Raw genomic sequence first — 10,783 nt, forward strand, 5'->3', positions numbered from 1 at the left:
GTACAATATTATTTTAATTTTTGTGCATTTATAAGGCACTAAAAAAGTTCTGCAGCGCCGTCCATCGAGAAAAAAATAGTAAAACAGTGCAAGACAAAACAAGACAAAACCTGGACAAGACAAAACCTGGACATTACAATAAAGGCAAAAACAGTACGCTACAAAATAGACAATACAGTAGAATATACAGCAAACAAATACCCAAAACCAGCAAGAAATAAAGTCCATGTAAACTCCATTATGTAGGTAGAGCCTCCTGAACATTAAAACCCTGTTTCTATAACAATTAATAAAATAGGTATGAATATTATCCCAAAACATTTTGTTTTGGTCCATGGTGGTAACTCATTACCATTAGGTTTAAAAATTACACATGTGGAAAACATTAAGTTCACATCAAGAGGAGGTTTAAGAAATTGCCCATCGGGGAGGCCTTCTTGATGTTCATACTTCACACCCTGCACACGTCACACTTCCAGGGGGCCTCAGTGAGACTATAGAATTCAATGGTCACTATTGCCTTTTTTTTTGTCTGACATGTATCTAGAATCATTGTTTGGAATGTTGTACATTATTAGGACAATCTAATAATAATTATTTAATTCATTTGGGTGTAGGTGATCTAAAATATAAAGACACATTTACAAATTTTGATTAAAAATAAGGGTCAACATTTTACTCCATTTATAATTTGGAGTTGTAAAAAGCCCCCCATTATTCATTTTAAACATTTAAAGTATAATATTTTCATAGGTCACTACATTTTCTATATGAATATTGCCATTAACTTAAGATGTACCTTAAGATCTAGTAGGTATTTAAAACAATCCTTAGGTATAAGAATGGTTACATTGGAACATCATGGATTGTGCGGTTGATAATAAAGAACAAAACATAAGAATGGTAACTATGTTATATATAACTATCCAAGTCTTCTTAAGTGTGAAATTCATTCTTTTCAAATGTATATAATCTATGTTCTTATCTATTATTAGAGTATTTGCTTTTGTAATAAACCATTTTTTGTGATTACATTATTATTTTACTATAAAGTCTTGTGCTGTTGTTTATAATATTATGCTTTGGGGATGACAATCTCCTATGAATTGGCCACTGTTTTATCCTTTTTTTCTACATATTTTTTTTTATCACCTGAAGAGTTTTTTTTCATTTTTTTTTGTTCAATAACACATCATTATGACTCAATCTCTACAAGACAATATGGTTTGTTGAATAACACTGTATACTAGTGTATTATCTCTAGAAGATAATATTACATGTTCATTAACACATACCCTCTCACCTCCCTCATTCCATCTCACCACTGCCTGCTCTTACCTTGCACACCTCTTCAACCTGTCACTCTCCTTTGGTATCGTCCCCTTCTCCTTTAAACACGCCCTTATCTCTCCCATTCTCGAAAAATCCAATCTTGATCCCACCTCACTAGCTAACTACCGCACCATTTCACTTCTCCAATATGCCTCTAAGTTACTCGAGCGGGTTGTCTGCAACTGCCTCACCAGGCACCTCTCGGACAATTCCCTCCTTGACACTCTCCAATCTGGCTTCCGCCCCCCTCCACTCCACTGAAACTGCCCTGGCCAATGTAACTAATGATCTTCTCTTTGCTAAATCCAGGGGTCATTTCTCCCTGCTCTTTCTTCTGAACCTTTCAGCAGCCTTCGACACTGTGGACCACCTCCTCCTGTTGCAGACTTTTCTTTCTTTCGGCCTCTCTGGTTCTTTCTTTGCATGGTTCACCTCTTACACCGCTAAGTGCTCCTTCTCTGTATCCATGTCTGGTCCAGCCTTCCCTACCACAGCGCCCAACCTGTAGGAGTCCCTCAGTTCTCTGTTCTTAGTCCTCTACTCTTTTTGTTGTATATTACCTCCCTGGGTGATCTCTTCATTTTCTTTGCTCTCCAATATCACCTTTATGCCGACGACATTCACCTCTACATCTCTTCTTCCGATCCCCCCTTCCACTCTCTCGTGTATCTGACTGCCTTTTCCGCCATCACCTCTTGATTGTCCTCACAATTTCTCAAAATTAACATTGCCAAAACCGAGTTTATTGACCTCCCTCCTTCTAGATCTTCATCCCACCTTGATATCTCTATCACTGTTAACAAAACCACCATCTCTTCTGTTCCCCAACTCCGCTGCCTGGGCATCACCCTCGATTCCCCCCTCTCTTATGCCCCTCACATTCAATCTCCTGCCTAGTCATGTAACTTCCAACTACACATCATTGCCCACATTCTGCCCTTCCTATCTCAGGATACCACCAACACCTTTATCCATGCACTCATCATTTCCAGTCTTGATTACTGTAACCTTCTCCTCCCCTGCTCCCACCTCGCTCCCCTTCGTTCTGTACTCAATGTCGATGCAAGACTTATCTTCCTTTCATGCCGCTCTTCTTCTGCCTCCCCTCTCTGCCTTGCCTTACACTGGCTTCCATTCCCCTACATAATTACCTTCAAACTCCTAACCCTCACCTACAAGTCCCTCTTCCACTCAACTGCCCCATATATCTCTAACATCCTCTCCATTCACCCTCCCTCCCGGTCCCAGTGATCAGCCAATGACCATCACCTCTCCTCCACTATGATCACCTCATCCCACTCCAGAATCCAAGATTTCTCCCATGCTGCCATCCTCCACTGGAACATCCTCCCTTGCTCTATCCGACTGTCCTCTACTTTGTGCTCCTTCAAACGGGCACTTAAAACTCACCTGTTCCTCAAAGCCTACCAGCCATCCACTTAACCCTCTCTCCATGATTATTCTCATCACCTCTCTCATCTCTACCCATTTACTTGCTCCTCTTGCACTAGATCCCCTCCACCAATCCCCCTTTGTGCCTGTTGTCTGTTTGCCCTCCCTTTAGGGTGTAAGCTCTTATAAGCAGGGCCCTCCTCCCTTCTGTCTCTATACCTATTCTTCTGCTCCAACTTCACTGTAATAGCTTTGCCTGGAGCTTTTGGAGTCTTGCTATTAGTCATTTATTGCTCTGTACTGTTTTACCCTGTATGGTCTACTGTTTGTATTCTCTACAGTACTACGGAAATCTTGTGGTGCCTTATAAATAAAGGATAATAATAAATAATAATAACAACACATTACTATAATTCTCAACCTCTACAAGATAATATTGTTTGTTTAATAATGCAGTATTCCAATATCGTTAATTATGTTACTTATCCAGAGTGTTTGATGGGCTTGTGAGAAAATACATTATGCACAACATAATTACAGGAAAGTTGTGAAACAGCAACAACTATAAATTCACAGTCTCAACAAGAAAATATAATTTGTTCAATGATGCAGTATTATACTACTGTACATCTATAGAAGCTAAGATTATTGGATAACCCACAATTAAAATTCAAAATTTTGGAAGAAATTGTTGTTCACTGAAGAACACCATTAGAATTCACATAATTCAGACGTCAGTATTACATGATAGATAACATTTGGCCTGGTGGGTAGCCCAGACTCTTCTACCAGTGCACTGATTACATGATAGATAACGTTTGGCCTGGTGGGTAGCCCAGACTCTTCTACCAGTGCACTGATTACATGATAGATAACGTTTGGCCTGGTGGGTAGCCCAGACTCTTCTACCAGTGCACTGATTACATGATAGATAACATTTGGCCTGGTGGGTAGCCCAGACTCTTCTACCAGTGCACTGATTACATGATAGATAACGTTTGGCCTGGTGGGTAGCCCAGACTCTTCTACCAGTGCACTGATTACATGATAGATAACGTTTGGCCTAGTCGGTAGCCCAGACTCTTCTACCAGTGCACTGATTACATGATAGATAACGTTTGGCCTGGTGGGTAGCCCAGACTCTTCTACCAGTGCACTGATTACATGATAGATAACGTTTGGCCTGGTGGGTAGCCCAGACTCTTCTACCAGTGCACTGATTACATGATAGATAACGTTTGGCCTGGTGGGTAGCCCAGACTCTTCTACCAGTGCACTGATTACATGATAGATAACGTTTGGCCTGGTGGGTAGCCCAGACTCTTCTACCAGTGCACTGATTACATGATAGATAAAGTTTGGCCTGGTGGGTAGCCCAGACTCTTCTACCAGTGCACCGCAATGGAAAAATTAATATGATGAAAAACAAAGGCTGTGGTTTTCCTCATGTGGTCGTGGTTTTATTTAACCAATTAAATATGTGACAAATTGTTTTGTCAAAGAGCTATAATCATATACAATACATACAAACTTCATCTGGCTATTATTTAAAGCAGAGACTATTCTAGTGACCTATACAAAGTACAGAGAGCATTCAATGATCTTTATAAAATATAGAGAGCATCCTAGTGACTGACACACAATACAGATCACCCTGTAACTGATATACAACACAGAGCGCATTTAATGTGATTTATATAATACAAGAGAATACTAGTGATATAATATACAAACAACATCCGAGTGATGGATATATAATACTGAGAGGACCTAATGACCAATATAAAATACAGAGAGCATCCTAATGACGGATATACAATGCAGAGAGTATCTCAATAAACAACATACAAGAGAGAAATCATTCTCTAAACAACACAGTACAATGACCAATATGTAATACAGATAGCATTCTAGTAGTCTCCATATAACACATATTTAATAAACAATATACAATATAGAGAAAAGTCTAGTGAACTCTAATCAGTACTGGACAGTCTCGTGACTACTAGTCAAAATACAATGCATATTAGTTGCTAGTTATTGCCAACCCTGTTCTGGAGGCAAAATACAAACCCTCAACTCTCTGGAGGTTTTACAATGAAGGCTCCCTAAGGTGCTGACCCTTAAAATATCTAGTGACTTTATAATTCAGACCACCCCAAATCTCTGGTCGCTTTACTATATATAGCACAGACCTGTTCTGGCTTTAGTATACAGATCCCCAATCTCTGGTGGCTTTATTATACAGATTCCAGACCTATGGTGGGGTTATGATGCAGAATAGCTGCCCCCCCCCCCCCAATCTCTGGCTTTACTATACAGACTTCAGACATATGATGACTTTGTAATGCAAATCCCCTGCCCTCCCAATGTCATAACCATTAAAGAATTTCCTGCACTGTAATTGGTGGATTATTTCAGTCATTCACCAATCAGTATGTGGGCAAAAGCCAACAATCTGACTGGTGAATGATCACCACAATCCACCAATCAATATCATTTATTTAGTACATTCTACAAAATGACAGCTAGAATCTGATTGGTTGCTATAGACAACATCTCCACTTTTTCAGCCTCCCAGCCTGATAAAGTTACCCCTTAAAGTCACAGTGCAAAGTTTTACATGAATATCCTATACAATATATATTTATCATATCTATCTATCTATCTATCTATCTATCTATCTATCTATCTATCTATCTATCTATCTATCTATCTATCCATCTATGTATATGTATAGAGTACAAGAACTGACCACCACTGAATTAATGTTTGTCATAATCAGATCCATCTGGGCATATGTGATGTGGGTGTGAAACAGATAATCAAAACAAAATCATATTTTCACTATTAAACAACTAGTTCTTCCATTACTAACTTTTAGTTCAAGAGATGACACACTTGACAAGTCTTCAGTTACTCCCTGACTTATCTCAAACAGCAATCGCAACCTAATTTAATAAGAGACACTGTGAACCAAACAATTCCCTGCACAAATGTAGCTTTATAAAAGCCAAGCCTATATGAACTCATTAAGAATTAAGAACACAGACAGAACATTATTAAGTTTATGTTACGAATACTTACCTCTCCTTGTTCCCCCGCTGCTCCGTCGGAGCCCGGAAGCCGCACTTCCGGGTTCGGCGGTCACGTGATCGCTACTTAGGGCGGTCACGTGATCGCTACCTAGGGCGGGGAATTCAAATTGGACACACTATAAAAACATAGCTCTGACACTTGGTGAGTGTCAGAGCAACTTACCAGTTCCTGGCTCCTGATTGCTGTGTCCTCCTTGTTCCTGCTTCCTGTGTGCTTGACGTCCTGTGTACCGACCCAGCTTGCTGACCTTCCAGATTGCCTGTGCCCCTGACCCGGATTGTCTCACGCCTCTCTCTCCATACGTTTATCTGCTATTCCTGTGTACCGACCCGGCTAGCTGACCACGCATTTGTTCTTGTGACCCGTGTACCGAACCGGCTTGTTTGACTCAGAGATTGCCTTCTGATTCTGTCTGCATTGCCTGCCTGTGTACCTACCCGGCCTGTCCGACTATTCTCATCCTGCTCCTACTCCACTGTACTACATCTTGGGGCAAACCTGAGGACCGCGACCTGCGACTCCTGGCAGCAAAGCCCACCCCGCCTTGCGGCGGTTCTTGGTGAATACCGGGGAGATCGTTAGACTCTGCACCTCAGGTAAGCCAGCGCTAATCAAGATTAGTAGTATATCCAGTAATCCGTAAACAGTTTAATATGACAAAAGTCCCAATACTTGTTGAATAGAAATGGTGATAACAAATTGACATACACAAAACATAAATGCAAAACATGAATGTTTATAAAATGAAACAGAAATAAAAACAGAAGCTATCATATTAGATAGTTTTCCCATAATTCTACTTCTTGGTAAAGAATAGAAGGTGATACGAAATCAGGAAAGAAGTGTGCTGGCATGCTAATCTGTTTTACAACTATTTAATTGATCTTTTGGTGAAAAACACTTACAATAATGAGTTCTATAAATATAATAACTTTTTTCTAGAACATAGCAGAGATTTTATAAGGATACGATTTTCCACACATATGTATAGGAAACAAGATTATGTTATATGGATTATTTAGAGATATATGTTATCCCCATAGCTGCTTATAGGGCTGGTTGCTCTCACTGATTACAAATTTATAAAGATGTCTTTTCGAACATGGATTATGGAGTGTATACTTTCATGTGTTTTGTTTTCTATATGAATACTAATGCACTAGGAGTGACCCAATGTGGTCCTTTCTAGTCAAAGAGATTTCCCAATATTTTAACACTTGACCATATGTCTCTGCATAAACACTCAAACTGTCCTCTGAGCATGCATCAACAGATATTATGAATACATTATACAGGTTCTCAGTTCATTAGGCATCTGAATTATCACTTGAACCAGCTATACCAAGTTTGTAATGATGTCTCTAAAATGCTTTATTCCTTTCAGTGCTCAGCCCAGAGCGAAGAGGATCAAATTTTCTAAAATAATAGGGTATTGTTTAGTGAGCGACTTGCATATAACATTAACAATTACAATTTTTATTTCGATTTAGTTCTGCATTCAATAAAAAAATATGATGTGCAGATTAATTTACTAAAATCTGGATGTACTGCCTTTATGCGTGTTGTATTATTATTTATTTTGGTAATGAGATTTTAAGTATAATAGAGTCTTTAGATTTTTTGATTTTGTTCCCGTCACCGAACGACACAAAATAGTCTAGCTATATAAGAGACATTTGTTATGCTACATATTCTAGTCTGCAGCTTCAACTCCCTTGCTGGGATCACGTCTCTTCCTGGCATAATTTTCTAGGGACTTAAGAAAAAAATATTAAAAAAGGCCAGTGTGTAAATATGAAATCTGTTTTCCATTGAACCAGTAAAATATGAAGAATCATTCATCGCCGGTTTAAATAGCTCTATGGTTCTAGCTATTACTATGAGAACACGAGTCGTTTTGAAACTAACAGTTAGATGTGCAAAAGCTGAATCCAGATATGAGTTTGCAGGATTTTATGTAATCGTGCTATTTATAAACACAGTTTTTTTTGTGTGCAAATGCCAGAAAATGTGACCGGATTTAAATAAAGAGTAAAATAGAAATATATAAAAGACAGACGCGCCACACATAGTGTAGATAAAACTTTCAAAATCACAATATCATAAGTGGATAATATCCACCTCCCAAAATACAATAAATATGAGGCTTATCTGATATGATTACTGTTGGAAACTGAGATCTTCTTTAATACCTTCCAGAGTAAACTAATATTCCACTTGAGGGCTAAAAGAAGTGCCATAGTGTAGTATGCCCTTTATAAGATGATTTTATTAAATGACAAGCATCTCAGGCTCTCCAAAAAAAAATATTACTAAATATAAACATATAACGCCCGTACATTATAAAATGAAATACAAGCTTATCTGTAAGCCACAATAGAATGCCAGGGATGTTGACAGGAATCAGCTTTTAGGCCTCAAAGCAGTCCTAAAGGCAAGCTAATGTAGGTAGACGTTTCAGGTAAGTGCTTCCTTTACACATTTTGTTGTTGCGACTTTATCAAAAGCGTTACGCTGAGCACTGAGATGAGGATCCTGATATAGTCCCACATAATTAAGACAAGAGACAAACTCCAATCAACATCTACGGCCAGTTCCATGACCGTACTCCACTTTCGCTCTATGAATCGGCTCACTTTCACCCACAGTCTGACGTCACTTCCGCCTTAACCGGGCGATATCAGTCATATGAGCCAAGACTTATTATACCTTGAGATCCACAGCATAAATGTGAAAGGAATATGTATATAAAAATATTGCCATACCCTAACAAGCAATAATATATGGTAATAAACAATATAAAAGGTAAAGTCGAGTGCCATTATTACGGTCATTAAAACAAACGAAGGAGACAAATTTCCAGAAAAGAGATAATTTTGATGAGTCGCCATTTTAGAAATATGCATATAGTACTGCTTTAGTAATCGCGGATACACACACACAGATATATATATATATCTATATATATTATATTGTATTATATTGTCGAAGTCAAACTAAATTGATTAATATTGTCTTACCGTGCGAGTGCGATTAGTACGCCATGTGTTATGATGCAATCGCACAGATTCATAACACACACATTTACATTCGCACTTATACTTGTAAATAATCCACATTTATTAAGGTTCCAATCCACATTTATTTATTAGTAAAAATGTATTAGATTGTTTATTTATGCATAGATATTACTGTAGTAAAGGTATTTATGGTTCAGGTCTTGTAAAAGGTAAAGAGTTTGGTCTATATTAAAGCTTATTTCACCAGCATTAACCCAGTTTGGACAGAGTAGTGATCGCTTCTAGCGATCGCACGATACAAGCAATATGAGATTAATACTGTGTGTGTGGGTTAGTTTGAACTGGTTATTCGAGTGAAAACACGTAAACAATAGTTGGGGGAAGTTGCCCCTCACCCTTTGAAAGGATCAAATGAACTGACCTATGACCAGAAGGGAACTGGAATATCATTAACCCTGGACCAATGAAGAACTCACTAAGTGTTATCTGTATACATAGTGACATCATTAGTGTTTTTTATATACTGAAGCTACATATAAGCATACTGGCCATTGTTCTGCCTCTCTCTTAGCCTGACTACAGACAACATGACCCTATCTTATCATGGGCCTGGGTGAGGCACTACTTAACATGTAATGTAAATTAAATACCTTTGTGTGTTGGAACCACAACAATCGCAGTGGACAATGATTATTTGCAAGCGCCAAAATGACTTTAATTATATATATATATATATATATATATATATATATATATATATATATATATATATTCAAATACATACTAAATGGACAAAGGGATACCTAAAGCAATATCTAAAAGCTGCTGCATGTAATACCTGATACACTTATATAGAATAATAATATGAATCCAAACTGGGTTACAAAAACTCATACATATATACATGTATATATATATATATATATATATATATATATATATATATATATGTGTGTGTGTGTGTGTGTATACCAACATAGCTAACTCATGTATACATGTAAATATCAGTACAATAGATATAAAATAGAAACATGCCTGCGTTTGGTCTGTAAATGGCCTATATTTCTTTTTTATTATTTTTATTTTGCTAGCTAATAATGCCTAATATGGTCCTGACTGTTGCCCAGTCAGGCTGTAAAAGGTTATTTAGGCGTAGTGATGTGAGTGCGCATGATTTACCTGCATTTCGGTGTTGTCTGAAGCATAACTATGAGTGTAGGAACTTGTAAAAAATTAGGACCCTTGACTTTGGGTTGCAAGTTAAAATGTTTTGATAAAAATATGAACCATTACCTCAGATTTGTATTGTGCAAGATATATTCATTTTTTTTCTGGCAAGCAGTAGAAAATATTGGCTCTGAAGCTGTAATTAGATTATATTACCCAGCAGTGGGCATCATCCTGAAACGTATCCTTGTTCTCATTTGTTCTTTTCAAAAGGTTGTAATTATAATTCCTGCTCTTCTGTACTCAATTCCTAACATCATAGGTCACAACTCTTCTGGCTGTGAAAGTGATATCATTACATTGAAGGCCAATGCCATGTTTTAACAATACACAATAAATATTCATCCCTTACCTAATTTGTGGGGTCTCTCTCCTTTAACCCCCTAATTCTGCATTGTTGGGGGTCCTTTATGCAACTGGATGTTTACTAAGGCCGAATTGCTATTATACCGCAGCAGAGCCATACCTCAGGCTACGTCATCATTGCCGTTCCACCCTGAAGGTTCTAGTACCAGTGTTTATCCTAGTGGTACTCAGGGCCACCTTAACAACATTATGGGCCCCCGGGCAGAGCAGTGCAGCGGGGCCCCTACCTCTATATGTGTGTATATATATATATATATATATATATAGATATATAGATATATATAGATAGATATATTTGCAGGATTTTTCTTTTTTGCAGTATTATTTATTTTACTTAAGAGCCCTGT

This window comes from Mixophyes fleayi, chromosome 9, assembly GCF_038048845.1.
Source record: "Mixophyes fleayi isolate aMixFle1 chromosome 9, aMixFle1.hap1, whole genome shotgun sequence".
NCBI classification, from domain to species: Eukaryota; Metazoa; Chordata; class Amphibia; order Anura; family Limnodynastidae; genus Mixophyes; species Mixophyes fleayi.